At 33.5% G+C, this 21271-nt stretch overlaps 1 protein-coding gene across 5 annotated transcripts in view; it reads right to left on the reverse strand.

Annotated features, from left to right (window-relative positions):
- The window catches only part of ANKS1B (ankyrin repeat and sterile alpha motif domain containing 1B), an 818845-nt gene that overhangs the window by 730978 nt on the left and 66596 nt on the right, over positions 1 to 21271 (reverse strand). The window lies entirely within an intron of this gene.

Consider the following 21271-nt stretch of genomic DNA (forward strand, 5'->3'; position numbering starts at 1 on the left):
ATAAAAGGCATCAAGACCATAATGAAAGAAGAAAATCTATCTTTATCTGAAGATAACATAATTATATATGTAGGAAATCCTAGGAAAGTTTTTCAGAAAAAACTACTAAAATTAAAATTTTGCTTAATTAGGGAAGCTTTGTCAAAACACAGGAAACTCTCTGACCTATCTTTGCAATACTTTTGTAAATCTAAAATTATGTTAAAATGAATGGTTTAAAAAGGAAAAGCTTACTCCAAAAAAAAAGAAACCAACCAGATAGAGTGTGTTTGCAAGGTTGCAAGATACAACTCAATACAGAAAAATCAACTGGATTTCTATATGCAAAGGACAATAAGAAATCAAAATTTTGTCAAAAAAATATTTACAATAGGATAAAAATATGAAATACTTAGAAAAAATGGGACAAAAGATGTATAAAGCTGTACACTAAAAACTATAAACTATTGCCAAGAAAAATTAAAGAGGAATTGAACAAATGGTGAGATACCAAGATGATGGATCGGAAAACTCAATATTAGTTAATTTTCCACAAATTTATCTTTAGATTCAATGCAATTCAATCAGAATTCCCAGCAAGCTTTTTTTTTGTAGAAATTGATTAACTGATTTTAAAATTCATATAGAAGTACAAAGCACCAAGACTAGCCAAAGAAATTCTGAAAAAGAAAAACAAAGTTGGAGACTTACACTACCTAATTTCAAGATTACAATAAAGGTATAGTAAATAACACGGTGCAGTATTAAAGATACAGCAACAGAACAGAATGGCAGAATAAAGAGTACATTTAGACTTACACATATATACAATTGATTTTTGTCAAAGTTGTAACAGCAATTCATTAAAGAAATGAATTATTAAAAAACTGTGCTAGAACAAATATCTTTAGGCCAAAATAAAAAGTCTTGATCCAAACCTCACCATACCATATACAAAAATTAATTTTAAAATAAATCGTAGATTTTTTAAAAGCAAAACCTAACCATAAAGCTTCTACAAAGAATGTAAGAGAACATTTTTGTGACCTTGAATTAAGGAAAGATTTCTTAGATATGACACCAAAAGCATGAACTCCACCAGAAAATTTAACAAATTGGTGTTCATCAAAATTAATAGCTTCGAAGACAGTATTAAAAGAACTAAAAGAAGATGGACTGGAAGAAAACATTTGCAAATCACTTTTTCTGACCTGTTCTTTGATCCAGAATAGATTTTAAAAACCCTCAAAATGCACTAAAAAATCAACAACCGAATAAAAAAAAGTAGGCAAAAGATTTGAACAGATGCAACAAAGATATACAGATGGCAAGTAAGAACATGAAAAGGTGCTCACATCATTTGTCTTTAGAGAAATGCAAATTAAAATCACAAGATACTATGATTAGAAAGACTGCAATTAAAAAGACTTCACATACCAATATTTACAGGCATATAAATCAGCTATAACTCTCACACACCACAGGTGGACATTTAAAATAGTACAACTACTTTGGAAAACAATTTGGCAGTTTCTTAAAAAGTTAAACATATAAGTACCATACAATCCAAACAGTCTACTCTAGGTATAGAATCACATTGTTTTAGTATCGTTTATAATTGGTGATAGATAGATCCTACTATTGTTTCTTGCTTCACAGCTTTTTTTTTGTAAGCTCATCGAGATGCCTATGAAATAAAAGTATTAATATGAAGATAATAGATACAAACTACTGTATAAATGTAATAGTATAAAAGAAAAAGTTCTTGAATGCCCATCAAAAAAGAAAAATTAATTAGAATTCATCTACATCATGGAATATTATACAACTATTAAAATAATAAGCTTGATCTATATGTGCTGACTGTGAAAGTTAAGCAAAACATATCAAGTGTAAAAAGTAAATTGCAGAATACTGTGTGTCAATATCTTAAGTGTTTACATACATGTATTAACTCATTTATATCCACACAACTATAAAACAGATACCATTCTTATTCCCACTGCACAGATGAGAAAGATTTGCATTAACATAAAAAATGCATCCAAAAATATATTATTGACCTCTGAATTGTTTGAATAATCAAAATCATCATGTATTTCCTCAAGGAAAAAAAAAGACAATAAAATATAAGGGAAGAAAAGCAAAGATTCGCTCTAGATTATGAAGAACCTCATGTCAAGGAATTTAGTCTTTATTCTGTAGGCAACTCGAACTAGAGGATTATCAGAAAGATATTAAGTGTGATTCTGACACGATCTGATCAGTGTTTTAGAACGAGAACCCGGTGACAGCTGGAAGGGAAACAGTGAGCAGGGAGTCAGGTTAGTAATCTGTTCCAACAGTCTGGGGAAGAAATAAATCTGAACTAATGGAGCGAAAGTGGTGGATGAAGAAGGATAGGAAATTCAAATAGATATGTCTAAATTAAACCTAGGGAAAACGGTATCCAAATGATAGAGTAAGAGCAAAAGAATGACTGAGGTTTCTATCGTGAAGGAAATGCATAGATAATGAACTATCTCCTTTAGAGGGAACTGCAAGGGCATTGGTGTCTTCTGGGGAAAGCCATGTTTCCGTTAAGGCTGACTTGAACAGTGTTGCTCAGGAATACTTCCGGCAAAGGACAGAAAAGAAATGAGAAAATACTGTAAACTCAAATTATTTTTAAATTTTCCTGCAAGTTATTAGACCTTATAAATATTTAGTAAGGGATGATACTGATAACTAAAATAAGATTCAGGGTTGATAGATTTCATTTTACTGATACCATCTCAATTCCCCATTATCGGGAAAGAAAAAAGGAATTAATTTATAACAGCATGAAAAAAATCTCCAATGCATGTCTCCTTTCCCAAACAGAATGAATGTGGAAACATCTTTTTTTAAAACAAGAAGGTTTAGAATAGAAATTGAGCATGCGTATAAATACATCTGACTGCACCTATTGACAGAGCCTCTGGGCACATTTCTACGTATCCATAGAACATCCACACACATTTGAAACACTATAAATAAGCCAGACTCAAACCTTCCAATTAAAAACATAATTTAAAAACTAAACTTTCATGTTTAAAAGCTCAATCTCTGAGCTAATGTTTTACTCCATTCCAACTTTTTGTACTGGTCTCTGCTCATTTCTCAATGATAATCCTCAAAAAAGCAGCCTATACTAACTTAAGCCTGTTTTATAAAATGCAAGAGTTTCTAAGTACCTTTAAGGGATGTCTTGAAAAAGTTTTAAATGGTCATTACATGTTTATTCAAAAAAAGGCAATTTATAGAACTTTTGTTGAGTCTAATATACAATTTCATCTCCTAAACATACTTGTCAATATTTTAAATTCTATGTGTGAGAATTCTTGCCCAAAATGGATGCTTTCAGACAATCTGAGATCTCCAATTACCAAAGATTTAATTTCTTTTGTTATACTATTTGTACTAATATAACAAATCGGATTAGAATATTTTAGAACAAATGTAAACAAAATCGGTTTTCCACAGAACTTTCAAATAACCAGGACATTCATTAGTCAAAATGTTTTATTCTCTGAGCTTTCACATATTACAGAAGATTCTTCCCAAATAAACTGTAAGCCTGAATTTCCTGGGGCAATATTCACACACAAAGCAAACAAGACAGGCACAGCTACTCCACAAATTGATCATCATCATACCCTCTACCAACCTATGGGAAATGCCCATCAGAAGCAACATAAGAGTGTTTCAGCTTTTCTTTATACTCATCTGATTCTTGACATCTGAGGTCACTCTATGGCTCCAGATATGGAAACTCATACAGAAAGTATATCGAATGCCTCAGGCAGGATCAGAATATATAAGAATCATCTTCTGACATATCAGATGATTTCAGGCAATGCAAAACAAAGTCCCTCGTCTTTTAAAATTTGTATCTTAATAGTTGGCTTCCATTTTTGAATGAACTGGACAAATGTTCACATGCTATTGAGTACTGTAAGTTAAGGTCTCATCTTCTACAGTGATTTTATAATTTTATTATAATGGGCTGGAAGTGTCTCATATGGGCCAAATGGGTCTAGAATAATGTGAGCCATATACGTAAATTTAAATTTTCTATTAGCCACATTGAAAAGGTTTTTTTAAAAAAGGGAAATTAGTTTTAATATATCTTATTTAACCTAGTATATCCAAAATATCATTCCAACACATAACCAATACAAAAATTTTTGAGGTAGTTTTACATTCCTTTTTGTACTGTTTTCAAAATTAGTGTTTATTTTATACTTATAGCACACTGCAATTCAGACACCATATTTCAAGTGCTTTATGGCCTCCTTTGGACAGTGGCTACTCTGTTGCATGGCACAAAGCAGGTCCTATATAATTATTTCCAGGGAAAAAGAGAAAACAAAGGTTAATTCTGATCTTTTAAAAAGCTTTCTAAAAATAACTGAAAACACTGGCCTTTAGTAAATAAATTCCCATTTGACTGAGTCACTGAAAATTTAACAAATCTCATACCTTTTGAGAAAAAATATATAGTAGGCCTAATATATAGTCACATCAGAGACTGTAATGGACAATTTAACATAAGCAAGCACATCAGGGAGAACCATAGCCAAAATGTACTAACCAAACATTTTCTGATGAATAATATGCACTTGAATTGTTAGATGCAACCCTCAATAACACGTATTCACACAGCAAACCAGAACTGGCCAACTGTGAGTAGACATAACTCCTTAAGTTATAATCACACGACTTAATGATTTCACTACTATATATGTAGTATAAGCCTCAAGACATAGCATTTTAGAATTTGAGAAGGAATTTGTAACCGTGCGGAGAACCAAAGAGTTAAGAAAACATGAGAGTTAAACTAGAGCGTTTATTTCAACTATTAGCACTAGTTCCCTTCATCACTAGCGCTGAAAGAGCAAAACACATTCCTCCCAGGCCTCATCTTTTCTTCTCCTCTATCTGAATATAGTTCCTGAAAAATGAACCAACAGACAGGCAGATTGCTTTCTCATTATTATGCAAATACAGATTTTGGTGGCAACTGTTCTCATTATTATGCAAACACTGATTTTGGTGGCAATTGTTCTTATCTACATATTGTCTTCTTAGTAACATCATTTCCAAGGGTACTCTGGTAGGCTGAATAATGGTATCCCAAATATATTCTCATCTTAAACCCTGGAATCTGCGAATATGTTATGTTGCATGGCAAAGGAAATTAAGACTGTAGATGAAATTATATTACTAATCACCTAACCTCACCCTAGATTTTTTTCTTATACAACTGCATTAGCTAGAATCACTAAAATAATGAGGGGATAATTTTTGTTTTGTTGATGAATTTGATGAAATGCCTGGTAGGATTTCACCATTTAATATGATGTTTGCTGTTGGATTCTCATGAATATCTTTTCACCATATTAAGTATGTTTTTATTCCTTCGGTAATAAAAAGAGGCAGAAGAACACAATGGATAAAAGCACAGATTTGAGATTAAAACTGCGTAAGTTCAAATGCCGGTTCCATCTCTAACTGCAAGACCTTGGGAAAATTACTCAAACACTCTGTGCCTCAGTTTTCTCATCTATAAAATGAACACACCAGTAATAACTATTTCATAGGGTTTTATGAGGATTACATTAGATAGTCTGTATAAAGTATAAGCACAGTGCCTATCACATTATAATCATCATTTCCAGGAAGAGTAATCCAGAATGCTTTTATGGTTTGTTAAATTTATTTAGGATATAATTTGGATGATATGGGTTTTCCTTTTAAATACATTAATATGCTTAATTCCTAATGAGAACTGTTAAGGGTGGAAAATTTTCAAATGGCCAACTTCTACTTCCATTGTTTAATGTTAAACAGGATGTAGTTCTAGTAGTTATCCTGTGTAAAGTTATGCTAATGGTAACTTATGCTAATTGAAGGGTGTAGTTATCCTGTGTAAAGATATGCTAATGGACAGCCTCTGCCTCTATAAACCTGCTTGCTTGGTGGAGGGAGGTTTTTCGGGCTTTTTAAGCTATTCTCTCTGGAGGCTCAGGGCTGATCTCCTCTAACCCTGCATGGTAGAGAGTCAGTGGCTGGCCTGCTAATAAAGGCTCATAATTAATCTCAATTAGCTCAGTGGGTCTTAGATTTGAAAGCATCACAACAAGAACCATCTTTACATTCCTGGAAGTAAATCTGTCTATGATGTATATTTTCTAATATAATCCTCGATTGCTATTTGCATTTTGGAATTCTGCATCATATTCATATTGGTAAAATAAGTTTCCAGTTTTCTTGTCTCTTTCATTTCAGTTTTAGTATCAGAGTTTTCTGCCTTTTTATAATCTCTATAATAAATCAACTAACAGAAATTATCAATTACTTGAATATTTGAAAGAATAAACATGTAAAATCATCTTTTGTGGACTTGTACTTTTGTGGAGTAAATCATTAAAATTTCCTTTTTGTTTTTTTCCTATGGATGTCGATCTATTAATATAGTCAACATTGTCTTGCATTAATTCTGCAATTTACATTTTTTCTAGAAAGTTAATTATTTCCAGTTAGGTTTTATAATCTATTAAATAAAAATTGTACATATTTTTATGTTTATTATCTTCTGTATTTACAGTTCTATTAACATTTTCATTCCTAATGTTCCATATTACTTTTCTTGGTTTGTCTAGGCAGGTCTATTTTATTAGCATATTTGAAGATTTGCTTAACTTTATTTTTTTCAAAAAGCTATTAGATGTGTTATTTATTAATGTATTGTTTACTAATTTATTGCTTTCTATTCTTAACTATAAGAATTCAATCATTCAACTATTATATTTTTTCTAGTTCACTGAGTTGAATGCTTAACTCATTTAATTGTATTCTTTTTTATTTAAAAGCATTATAGGCTATTACATTTCTACTGAGTATGATTTTGTTCACATCACTTAGGTTTTGACAAGTCATATTTTCATTTCAATTATTACATATACAATCTGTAATTCAGTTTTGATTTTCTTTTAACCCCCCAAATTAATGCTTGTTTTAAAATTTGTAAGTGCTTAGATTTGTTCTCTCTTAATGATCAGTTTCTAGTTTTACCACATTATAGTCAGAGAATATTTAACTTCAAAAGATTTCAAATAATTTCTTTTGAAAACTAGTATGTAGTTTTCTTATGTTACATTAGCACTAAACAGTATACTCTGTTTTTAAAGGTGAGATGTATATTTTTCAAGTTTATTAACCACATAATCTACACCATCTATAACTCTGTTTGGTTTGTCTACTTCATCATCCAATTCTGAGAAATGTCACCATACACCATATGTCATGTGACTGAATTATCATCAAATTTTCTCTGTACTTCTAAATTTACATCACGTGTTTTGTTGTTACATAAAGCGAAAGATTGATGCATCATCTGTATGGATAATACATTTTATTATTACCAAAAAATTCAGCTTAATTTCATATAATGCTCTTCATCTTTAATTATGTTTTGTCGGTTATTAATATTGCTACCTCAGCTTTCTCTTATTATGTTTACATTTAATTGACTTGACTATCCATTTATTTTAATTCTATTTTTGTCATTTTCTCTTAGCTATATCTCTTGAAAACAGCCATAGCTGCTGTTGATGGCTTTTTGTTTTACAATCTGTGAAGCTTTGTCTTTTAAAATGTGTTCACATTTGGTATTATTCTTTAATTTTATGTAGTGTCTTTATTATCATTTTCCTGTGCTTTTCTCTTTTTGTCTTCTCTATCTTTTCTGTTTTCCTGACCAAGTTTCCTTTACTTCTTTATCCCTCTCGTTATTTTCCCTTAACATTTTTTTCTATTATATTTGTCCTTTACTTTCTGCAGATTTGTTAAACCTATATTTCTTATCGATGTCAAAAATTAAATTATAACTATGTTCATCCTTAACAAAGTATAATTTGTGTATTTCTTTTCTTTCACCCTAAAGCCTTGTTCAACAGAATAGAATTTTAATGCTATATTATTGTTTCCTCTTTACAACTTTTATTTCAGGAACATTTCTTAATAATTAAGTTATATTTTACAACCATATTATCAAAAGTGATTTAGGTATTACTAGTTTCATTGCTCATCATTGTTTCTTACATATTTAACAAAATTATATGAGAAATGGTTGATATCTTTTGCTGCCTTGAGGTAACTAAAAGTCATGGAGATTACAATAAAGATAGCCATGTTCATGAAAGGTCTAGGTACTGGAATAAGATTTTCTCGTCCCAGAGCTTTGAGGGGTTTTTAAGTTTGAGAGATATGAAAGAAGGATTGTGAGCAGGATGTTGTCACATTTTGGAGAATGCAGTCTTTGTGTTGAGAGGCTGCTTTCTCCCTTCCCATAGGTGTAGAGGACAAAAAGCTCAACTGCTCCCTCCCCTCCCCCGCCAAAAAACCCTGGGAAAGAGGAAACCAAGAAAAAGCTGGGGAGTGTCTGCATAAAAGACTAACTTACAAATGCTATCCATGGACAGATATCTGACTTAGCTCAGAGCATCTGGAGCTGAGGCAGAATGAAAGTGGAAGAAAAGGAAAGGCTAAACATTAGACCAAAATGGCAAACTGTTCCTTGTCAGAAAGCATATTTTCTGACAGGTATGGAATATGGATTCTGTCCAGACCCAGGGGATCTGAATTGGAGCAGCAAATGGATGAGATTGGGAGCCACAGGCTAGCCATCAATGATGCAGCAGGAAGTAAACAGGCATTAGAGGAACACAACCTGAGGCTACCTGCTGAGTGTGACAGGATCTACCTGTGGGAGGTTATTGACAAACCAGTTTACGAGTAAGAACAAGAAGAAAAGGGTCAGAAACCTTTCCCAGGGTTGTCTCATCATATAAAAAGACATTTTTTTTGGCTCTTCGTCCTCCTCCCTGCAGGTGGAAGAGTCGAGTCAGAGGAGGAAATAAGAAGCAAGGGAATGAGTATGTCTGAACTGTTTATGTATTCCCGTCCACACCAACTGCTTATGCAAAGGGAGCATCTAGTTTTAAGTGGAACATGAGAATGAAGTTTTCAAATGAACAGAACCAAAAAAGCTGAAAGACTTACATCAAGACAATGTAAAACAGCATAGTTCAGACAGTAAAATATTGACCCAAGTATACATAAATAGATCAATGGAACAGAATAGAGCCCAGAAATAGATCCCAACCTATATGATTCCTTCATTTATGACAAAGGTGGCATGGAAGTACAATGGGGCAAGGGTGGTCTTTTTATTAAATAATGCTGAGTCGATTTGATATCCACATGCAAAAAAAATGAATCTCAACCCCTGCATTGAACTATATATAAAAATAAATTCTATATGGATTACAGATATAAATGTGAAAGGTAAAACAATAAAACCTTTAGAAGAAAATAGAATACATTCATGATCTTCAAACAGACAAAAATTTAACATACCAAAAAACACCATGAAGGAAAAATTGGATCGAGTGGACAGCAGCAAAAGTAAAAATTGTTTTTCATCAATAAACACCATTAAGACAAAAAAAATGACAAAACATAGAAGACTGTGCCCGTGTGCATGTGTGTGTGTGTGTGTGTGCGCGCGCGCACGCGCGCGCATCTGATGAGGCATGTGTAACCAGAAGTCATAAAGAACTACAAATCAATTTTTTAAAAAAGTTTTTAAGGCATACAACTCAATACAAAATGGTCAAATATTTGAACAAGCATTTCAGAAAAGAGAATAGTCAAATAAATATGTATGTATGTATGTATGTATACATACACACAGAGATACACACATATAGCTGCTCAACTTCATTAGTCTTCAAGAAAAATGCAGATTAGCATCACAATGAAATACTACTACATATCCATCAGGATGACTAAAATGCAAAAAAGACAATACCAAATGTCAGCAGGGCTATGAAGCAACTGGAAAATCACATACTGCTAGTGGAAATATAAACTAGTACAAACACTGAAAAGTTACTTAGCAATATTTATTAAAACTTCATATGTTTATTAAATCAAATGCATACCCTATGACCAGCAGGAATTCTTAACTATGTTCACCAAAAGACATGTACGAGCAAAAAATGCACTATTCATGATAGCCAAATACTGTCCAACAATAGTAAAAGGAACAAACTAGTATATTTACTTTGCAGCCAATATTCTACTTCTTGATTTGAATTTTGGCTACATAACTATAATAACTGAAAATTTATTGTGTTTTAACGTATGCATGTACTTTGTGAGTTTATTAAAACAAGCAGGAATAAGTCTTAATAGCTAAAGTATGACCATTTTAATACTAGAAAGTAAAAATCTGGAATTAGATTTAGATGTCATTAGGAAGTGTGCTATTCAGCAAGAAAAGGAATTTCTATAGAACACAGTGTTAGTGGAAACTGGAAAAATACAATTGTTTGTGTTTACACTTCATGACGTAAGAGTTTTCAGTCATTTCAGTTACATTAATCTTTTACTTGAGATGTTGATTCTGATTCGACTTCATTTGACAAGAGGACTTCCTTGAGAAATTATCTGAAATATCTGTCTTGGTACCACAAGAAATAGCTAGCTACACATCTGTAAATTGAATACATACAAGTCAGAATTTTTTTTCCTTGGAATTCTGAATACACTATCTTCTAGTATCCACACAGACAAGAAGACCAGTGTCAATTTGATTATCTCTCCTTTCAAACAGTACCTGCTTTTTCGGTCTACAATCATGTAAAATGGTCTTTGCCCATGGAATTCAGAAATTCTACTGGAATATATCTAAGAGCAGTCTCGTTTCTTCCCCAACAGTTTTGGTTACCATTTTCTCTTCATTTTCAATTGAAAGATTTAAATTCGTCTTCATCTCAGGGAAACGTTATTTATTTTATTTTTATTACTGTTTCCTCTACTGATTTATTTTCCCTTTCTAGAACATCTATGACTAGAATATTAGATCCTCTGGGTATAGCATATACATCTTTTTTTTTCTCATTTCTATTTCTCCATATTTTTCCCCTGCCTTCTAAAGCAACTGTATTTTAATCACTGATTTATTTTTCATCATCGAAATGTCCACTTAGTGTCTCTGAGTTACTTATTTTTGTAAACTCTTTTCTCTAACATCTTAAATCTCCTCGTTAGCTGAAAGTTCCATCTTTTTGCTGTAGACTTTATATATGTAACTTCGAAATAAACCAATTTCACCTAACTCGAATTTTTAATACACAGAATGCATAAATAATGCCAGGTTTTTTTATAAATACAAGATAGCTACTTTTTCCTCCTTTTATATTCCTACAAAATAGTTGGTAGCATTTTATGATCCTAAGCAGAAATATCCCAATTATGTTAAGTGACTCAAGGGATAGAGTAAATTTTATATGAATAGATTAAATTTACTTGATAGCTCTTTTTCAGCAAAGGCTGTGTTAATGTCAAGTTTAAAACTGATAGCTTTGTTTGCTTCTGACAAAGACATATAGGAAAAATTCTCAGCTAGTTTAATATACTCTAAATCAGCCATAAATATAAACACTAGTCCAAGTTCCCCAAAAATCAAAACAGCTGATGAAATTTCAAGAATTAATATAATGAAAATGAAAAGGTGCAAGAGAAATTCAATAATATACTCCTTCCTTCTACTTCCTTTTTGTTTGACTATCCATATAAATTCACGCTAATGAGAGACATCTATGTGTTCACGCTAAGCATAGCTTTAGTTCTCTATGACTTGACAATGACCAAACATTCTGGCTGGGTAGTCACTCTCTAACTCCTTATTTTCCAGTTCCAGAAACCAGCCCTGTGTGGAAGTGGACCAGGTTTTTTGATCCTGACCATTTGAAAGCCTGGAAAGCGTCAAAATACAGAAAACTATGTTGGTTTGGTCTTCTATGGCAGAAATATTGAAAATAATTAAAGGAAAGTCCTAATCATAACATGTTCAGAGAATTTTTATTTAAAATATTTATTTGGAAGATAAGATGCCCTCTTCTGCCCCATATTGCCATCCTCTCCAGCTTAACACTTCTGTACTCGCCCTATCCCCACCTTACCACCATGACAAAACTAGAACATAGGTAAAACATCCTAAGTAGTAATAAATCTACTATTCCATTTCACAAATCTAGTCATTAATCAAGGAGGAGATACTAAAAATGTAAGGATTTTTTTATCTTTAAAATTTATTCTTGGAGTTAATTAGGCAAAATATGTCGTAAGAGGTGGAATGCCCTTTGTAAAGAGGTCACAAGGAAGTTAATAATAGGAGCAATAATAACAATATTAATAATATATTATCTCTTATAATGAAAGATGATGCTGCTAACCTATGCGGGCTAACTAAGAGGTATACAGTTGGGGTAATAACATTTCACTACCAGTCATGTCACATGTTATAATACCATGTGACATCATTAACCATGCAGTCTGTGTCAAGGAATACAGTAGTGATTTTCAAAATGTGTTCTTCAGAGTCTCTCAGAGACATAAGGTAAAGCTGGCTCACAGTCTGTAGTACTCTGGTTCATTCAGATTGCTATCTTCTTCATTCACTTATGTATATAATAAATGCTCACTAAGCTGCCCATCGCATGCTTGTACTGTGTGGTTAACTTGCACCTTCTGGAATCACACCTGTGAATATAATAGAAATAATCCCTGCCCTCAGGGAACTTAGTTAAGAATAAAAATGTTAAGCAAATAGTACAAGTAGTTAATGTCCACAGGTACAAACACTATAAAAGGTAGGCACAGAGTGCTATGAAAGTATATAACAAGGAGTCGGATGAATTTCAGCTGTCTTATAGGGTTTCTCATAGGTTTTAGCTAAATTAAGGTTACCTGTTTCCAAGCCACCAAAATAATGTAAACTAACCTGGCATTTCTAGTGTTAATGACAAAATCTAAACTCTGATGGCCTACTTTATCATGACACTGATTCCAAAGAACCACAGATTCAATCCTGAAAGTATTTAAAATATCTCAGTGTACCAGATCCTATTTCAGATGCTTTGAGGCTACAAAAGAACATTCACTTTAAAAGTATTTCAAAATATTGTATTCAGTGTCTAATATGTAAGTATTGGGAGTTGTTTCCATACAAGAATTAATTTCCAACATTTCTCAGAAAATTTATGTTTTTCTAAATGCCAAGACCTAGGAAAAATTAGTTAAGAAATAGGGAAGATCAGAAACAGGAAAAATATTATAATTCTTCAATGAGAACTAAAGGTTAACGACATGGAGACATTGGTGCTTCAAGGGACTATACTGATGTTGAGTGGGAAGGGCGGGCAGGAAGTGCTGACATAACATGTGGATTTAAAGGTGAAGGTCAACATTTCCAGGAACCAGGGTGCAAAACACAGGAACAAAGTCATCACTATTTAATCAGTCACTCTTGTTTGTAGCTATTGTCAAGTTATAAGTGTGTGTTCAAGGCCTCGTCTGACGCTAAGAATGAATTACTCTTGCAAAATAAAATAAATATTCACACATTGATATACATATTATACTTTATATAACTCCTATGAGTGATGTTTCAAGAATAAGGCTTTGGGAGCCAAATGAGTGCTTACATTGGCAATTTTGACACATGAATCTGTGTGGTGCTCGTAGCTGTTCAAGGAAGTCTAAATGTTATGTAATTTGAATACTTGCCTAATAAACGATTCACTGGTGTTTTCTATTGTTTGAATAAATACTACTAAACTTAATATTTAGCACAGAGTAAAAAGAATTTTAGATATTCATAATGATAAATATAGCCTATAAAGACTGTTGGAAGTATTTTTAAGAACAACTTATGATTTCAGGAATTTCCCAAAATTCCTAGGATTTCTTATTCCCGATGCCAAAGATTAATATTTATTGGGACTTTGGAAACTTTACTTGGGTTAAAAAGTTGACTAAGAGAGTTTCCCTTTTTCTTTGGAGCTCGGAGCTTAGACAAGGAAACCGAAAAACATGGAAACCAAAAACATGCATTTCAGGTGTTATGATAAAATTCTATCTAAAATACAGTGAAGACACAAGGCAAAAGACAGGCCAAATCAGTCTATAGAATTCTGGAGCAGACTTCATATAAAGGAGGTGAGTGCTTGAATTGTGTCCAGCAACAACAACAATATTTTCCAGGTAGGGTAGAGGGAAGTATAAGGTTGCTAACAGGCGATTCAAACAAAGGAAAGACTTCATACAAGGGTGGGAGTTGTTCAGCAAAAATTTAGTGAGGAAGGTGAGGAGTTTTATGTGAGATGGCTGGGAGGAGCAGACAGTGATTTAACTGATAGAGAGAGAGTCTCCTTATGAATGGGAAAGTCTCTCAAGAATCTTAAGTTGACTGACATGATCGGATTTATATTTTAGAAAAATCTCTCTGGGAGACACATGGAGAATGGTTTCTAAGTGTGTGCGACTAGAAATTAGTGCTGCAATCAGACTATCTCACAGTTAGGCACATCCCTAACTAATACAAGTCCTTATATTGTTAAAGATCCATATTTAACCACGGTAGAATGAAAACCTGTAAGAAAACTTGGGAACAAAAGTGGGTGTTACGTTACAAAGGGCAAAATAACAACAAATAAAATTTTAAGAGGATGATGATGTTGATTGTACCATGAACTGTAAAGTATGATAAACTCAAGTCTGTAGCTGAGGCAAACTCCCAAAAACAACAAAAAAAAAAGATAGCTATATCTTTTCTATTCTTTTTATATAATCATTTTTTAAAAAATCAATGTTTTTTTTAAAAAAAAATCTTTGAATAGTAAATCAAATTGTTGAGAAGGGCAATTTCTTAAAAAAGAGCTATCTATTTACCCTGTCCCTGAGTCTCCTAAGGAATATATATAGACACCTTATTTATTTTCCAAAGAGTCTTGATACCCTCCTGATTCAGATTAACCTGCAATTAAAAACACAGAATCCATAGAATTATTTTTAGTTGTCTATAAGTAACTGTTTTCATTGCTAATTTTTTTTCTGATTATATTTAGGGAAAGCTATTTATTAAAGGAACATCTATGAATCATAATCAGGCTAAAAACTCGCATGCCTCCCTCCCTCGTCAATTCCATTCTGTTGATAGTGTTATGCAGATTCTGTAAACAATTAAATCTGTTCACATGCAAACAATTTTGATTTAATCATGAACAATAATACAGGAGTTCACACACTTTTTTAGGGTCTTCAAGCTCTATCCATGCTCCTTTTAAAAGCATACTAATATGTCCCATTATGTATTCAAAAGCTGTTATACATAAGTGAATGTTCTTTTCAAAATTCTTTTGACGTGCTCCTGGATCAGCTCCAGAAAAAAAATTAACACTTTTGGGGATTTTTACTGCATTCCTTTTAGTAGCCAAATAGGAAGCTGGTGGGGGAGTGGAGCCAAAGATTAAAATAAATGTATTATTCATTCTTAACATAGTAGGTTTTCTCTTATTCTTCATTGTACTAGTTCTAGAAGTAATTTTACTGTTAACACTGAATTTTTAGAGTGGTGTTGTATAAATAATTTTTACAAAGAAGGAGGCTAAAAAGATTTTCTGCTCACCATCAGTGCACAAAATTGAACAAGTGACAATCTTCACATACAATATGCTTCCAATGAGCATGCTCTTATGCTTAAAAAAAGAAACAAAGCATTTCAAGATTGTATTTGTAAAAGGATTACTTAAAAAAAAAAAGAAGAAGAAAGAAAAGAAAGAAAGAAAGCAAGCACAGAGCAAGTTTCAGAATGGAAAAACATGAAAGGCTCTCCAATAGCCAAAATCAGCAATGATTTTTTTTTCTAATGCAACATTTAAAGCAGGACATCTGTGTTATTTACATAATGTCAACAATAAGAAAAAGCACAAAGGTAGACTTAAGACAGCTAAAGAATCCAGCTCCTACGCTATAAAATTTTTTATTTTTGTCTAACAGTCACCTAAACGAGAGTGCTATTACTATGCCGAGGTAAATATTTTCAGATTATCTCATATTTTCTATGATGCTGACTGGCCCACCTTGTTCATATGTCTTGCTTAATGCAGCTAAAAATACTATGAATGCTATTCAGTTATCAAAGATAGAAAGTACCATTCAAGTAGGAAAATGCTAGGATCTTGAATACAGAATCACAAATTATTCTCATGCACTGCTTTCATCTCCCACTCAACATCCAAACGCTACAATCCATTCTATTTTTTTCTTACACCATACCACCAAAAATCTTTACTGCAGCAGTAAGTGTGAGAACTACAGAATCCAGTAGAGGAGGAAAAGAGTGAGAGACAATGTAAAAAAGGTGGAGAAGCTGATGTGGAAAGGAAAAATAAGATCCAACTCCCTCGGATTCAGTTATCAATTCTTAACAAATGTCTCCAGAAAGCTCACCCAATATTTCTAGACCAGATGGAAAAGACAGAATGGTACAGATTTCTCAATCCCTAGACTCAGCGGTCATGAGGAATGGAGAGGCAAATCTTGTTAGGAACTAACATGTAACATCATATTTCATGTGGGCTATACCACCATTCATTCATATACAGGCTGACTGCTAGTGATTTTTTTTTTTTTTTGGCTGGTTTTCTATGTGGGTGCCTCTCAAATTTCTATATCTATCCTTGACTTCTCTCCAAAATCCAATCATGCATTTCCAGGGCCTGCCAATGATCTTCTTTGCATATCTAATTCAACATCCCCAAAAAACACTCATTTTCTCTTAACCTGGAAAAACATTCCATGTCTTAACTTTTTCCCTGTGGCTCACATTTTTCTAAGCCTTTAAGCTTTCAATTTCAAAGTGACGATTAAGTTTCCCTCTCTCCCTGCCGTCATATCAAGGTATTGCCAAATTATATAAAGTCTAATAGCAAAAGATCTATGGAATGTATATTCTCTCTCCTCCAGTTTCCACTCTAATCAATCCAAAAGTTTGGATTCTCAAGACCTCTCACTTAATTTGTTGAAAACACTGAACTGGTCTCCTCATCTTTAATCTCTTTACCCCTAATTCATTCTATCCTCTACTATCAGGTTAACAGTACTTCAGCACAACTGTATCCCTGCCATTCCAATACTTAAAAATCTTCAGAGGTTTCACACCAACTACTGAAAACACTGAAAATCCTTTGACTTATCATCAAAGGGTTTCCTGCTCCCACCTTCATCTAACTTTCCAAATGACACCACACAATCTCTTTCATACACTCCCTGTTCAGTCCATTGGACTATATATTATTCAGTGGAATGTACCTGAGCTTTCATACCTTGTGCCGTTGTTCACATTGCTTCCTCCATTTATCTTCTAGCTTACTCTATGATAGACAATGAGCAAGGCGGTAGGATACAAAGATGAACAACAGATCTTATTCAGATCCCAAGCTTCTTGGAGAAAGAGGAAGCGTAAGCTTTGGAGTTAGATAGGACTGGAGGGCAAAATTTAGACTTGGCAATTACTAGCTGTTTGACTTTGGGAAAGTTCTGAGAGACAGTTTTCTGACATGTGAAAGGAGAAGAACATCATCTGCCTTGGATATATTTGATATATTTGATATATTTTAAAAAGCCTAATACAGTGTCCTGCATATAGGAAAGTCTCCATCCTTAGATACCATCATTAGCTTCCCAAAGCAGAATGCACTGAAGACACATGTTAGCTGTAACCTGACTAGATCCTGACTTACTGTAGACAGAGAGTAACTGCAGCTTTCTTCCACCGCTTTTCTATAGATTTGAAATTTTCAGGGACAACTAAGGCAAAGCCCACAACTCATTCCTCTTGATCCGTTGCCCAGTGATTTTTCCACTCCCCTACAACATCACACTGTGCCCCCAAGGCGGTTTCAGGCAAGGAGCATCAGTGTTAACAAGAGGTTAGACAGCTTGAGAAACTGACTGACAGAGCTAGATACGTCTATGGGTGTCTTAGATGAGCAAATAATTTGATTTCTTCTTCAAGTCTATATTCTTTAAATAAGGTTCAAAACTTACTTCATGATGGTAGAGCACTTGCCAATTATAATATTCTTTTCCACTCTAAAATACTGTCAACTTTAGTGGGAAAGGGATATATTTAGATTATGCCAGATTATGGAAAACTGAGCTAACTAGTGCCATGTTTCTAATTTACTCCACTGATATTTTAACATTCTTTACGGGTTGGTCTCCTGAACTCCAAGCTGCCCTGAATTCAAGTCTGTATATATAAAATTACCTCAGGAAAAAACATATGAGTTATTCTTATGGTTTGAAGAAGTCCACCAATCTGTCTGAATTCCAGAAGTGGTCAATTCCAGGACACAGCGGAAAAGAGCAGGAGGAAATCCTAGCAGCTGTGTATACTTAGAATCTGAGTGAAAGCTGAAAGTCATAGTTTGGGGGAATTTATTTACATGTAACTGTACTCTAAAAGAAAAAGCAGAGGAAAAAAAGCTTGACATAAAACAGACTCATGAACTCATCTAGTTATTCAGTGGAAGCTTGAAAATGTACACAGAAACTAGCTGAGAAAAAAATCCCCAAAAGAAGTATGTTTTGGTCTCTGTTTAAATCTAAATTAGAAGGTCTTTTACTTAGAACTACGCGTCAACTTGGACTGCTCATAGTGAACACTTATGGGGATCTGGATGCTTAGAATCCATTTCTTCCTTCTTTTGGTTAACTGTGCTTTCATTTCTTTCCAGAGAACTCCCTCTTCTCTATTGCATGCATTCTTGATGGGACTATAAATCAACATGCCCTTCTTTCTTCCTAAATAGGGATGAGTAATAATACAAGCTGTGCCAAAATTTAGATCTAAAGCAGAGTGGCTTTAGAATGAGAAGATTAACTCCCAGAACTGGATGGAGCTTTGACACAGACTATTGAGAAGACTCTGCTATTCAGATACCTGAGGCTGTTCTCCAGCCCTTTCCTTAATTCACCGAAATATCCAATAACTTCCAAATAAATTCCTTGACTGCTTCCTCAGCTAGAATTGGTTTCTATTGCTGGCAACCTAAGTACGCTTAATGTGGAGCTGAAGCCATTTCATCTAACTGAGCCTGGTCTTCCCAACTGAAAAATACAAATACTTTAAATGAAATGACCTTGTACTAGAATAGTTCATGGCTCTATTACAGAAGTACCTAGTATACATTTGTCAAACATACAGAGCTTACAGGAGCATTTTGGGTTTTTTTGTTTTTTGTTTTTGGAGTTCTTTGCTTACCTACTCTTCCTTATTTTTACCAAAATTCACTTGTTCCCACTGTTCCCTGCATATTTTCCCATTATTCAATTTTCTTCATATTCTAGCCAAGATGTACACTATTAAGGTTAGCTGCATTGATTGGTTTGTGGATTTGCTGCCCCAAGCAGTTAAGTAATTTAAGTGGCTCATATTCTAGTTTATTGTTTATTATTTTCTTAGTTTTTAACACCATCACCCCTTATTCCAATAACTTTTCCCAAAAATGTAGATAGTATTGTGTTAAGAGTAATTTATCAAAAAATTGTTAAAGGCATGATACTAGTACTTGCTTCCCCAGGTGTCTTCTATGAAATAAATTATCACGAGAAGATCTAAATTTATAATTTAACCTGTATAATGAATAGAAGTTTAGAAATCTGAAAAAGTGGTGATTACCTACTGTAAGCCTGTCATTTTACAGATAAGGGAATTATGGTCTCCTTCAGCCATTCTCCTTGATTTCTAGCATCACCATTCATTTATTTTTGTTTTTCTACTTCTTTTTTTCATTGAAAGGTGATTTAAGGAAGAAGACAATAAACAAATATGTTCACACACAAGCTACGCGACCTTAGGCAAGTTTCTTCACCTGTGCTTCAATTTCCACATCTGGAAAATGGAGATGATGTTTCAAGTACCTATGACATAGGGCTGCTGTGAGGATTAAATGCAATAATACATTAGTATTACAAAACACAAGTAAATCACTTAGCACTGTTTAAATGTTAGATAAATTATCTTTGTCAACTTACTTATTTTTAAATATAAAACATGATAATGCTGACTAGATAGATACTTTGTGAGCACGAGGGGAATTGTTGATACCAGGGCTTCACTTTGGGGTGACTGGGCTGAGAGGTCACCTTGCATTGGAAGACTTCTATATATCAGTATCTGATGGTCTTTTTTTAGAGTCATTCAGTTCTTTTAGAGAAGAATATATTGATCTCCTACTTGGAAACTGGCTGCCTAGTCGATATTGTTTAAAAGAATAGAAAGAGGGATCCGACGGTTCTATATATAAACTTTCTATCTATCCTCTTGTTTTCTGCCTCAAGACTTAGCCCCTGACCTCACCTGTACCTCATATCTATCCCCAAACTCTTCAAATATTTAAAGATAGCAATTATTTTCTTTGTGAGTCTTCTTTTCTTCAGCTTGACATACCCGTCTCCTGCAACTCTGTACATATATTTCATTTTTTAAATTAATTCACTCAAGAAGTATTTAGTGATATCTGTGTGATAGTTAACATTATACGTTAATATAATATTATATGACTAAGTCACAGTACCCAGATATTCAGTCAAAGATTCTTCTAGATGTTTCTATGAAAGTATTTTTTTAAGTGAGATTAGTACGTAAATCTGTAGTCTTTTTGTAAAGCAGATTACTCTTCATAATGTGTGAAGCCTTCATCCAATCAACTGGAGGCTTTAATAGAAAAAGACTAACTTCTCAGGGAGAAGAAAATTTTTCCAGTAAACTTGAACTGCAATTCTTCCTGGAGTCTACAGTATGCTGGTCTATTCTGAAGATTTTGCTCTTCTCAAGCCTCTACAGTCACCAGTTGGTTAAAATAAACATTAGTGTGTGCACACGCAAGAGAGAAAGAAATTGAGAGACTGACAGACAGACAGATGAACAGAGACATATGTCCGATTCTGGTTTTACGGAGGATGTTGACTAATAACCGTTATGTTCCAGGAATTCCGATAGGACACATTACCTATCTTTGTGAATCTCTCAATCTGAGTTTACTTCATTATGTCTACAAAACTCTTTAAACTCTGCCTAAGTCACATGATTTCAAATGCAATCTGACCAGAAAATAGAACAAAAGAAACTGAGACTTTTCACCACCCTAATTCTAGCTACTGTTGTATCTTTAATGAAGCCAGAGTAACCTAGTTTCATCACTACTTATATTGCGTTTACCATGACAAAATGCCATTAGCTTCCCATAAAGACTGCTGCCAAGCCACATCTGAACAACTCTGCCCTTGTGCAATTATTCTGGGGGGCCTGCACACAGTACCTCAAATTTGTTCCTACAAAATTCTACCC

This window comes from Rousettus aegyptiacus, unplaced genomic scaffold, assembly GCF_014176215.1.
Source record: "Rousettus aegyptiacus isolate mRouAeg1 unplaced genomic scaffold, mRouAeg1.p scaffold_m13_p_2, whole genome shotgun sequence".
NCBI lineage: Eukaryota > Metazoa > Chordata > Mammalia > Chiroptera > Pteropodidae > Rousettus > Rousettus aegyptiacus.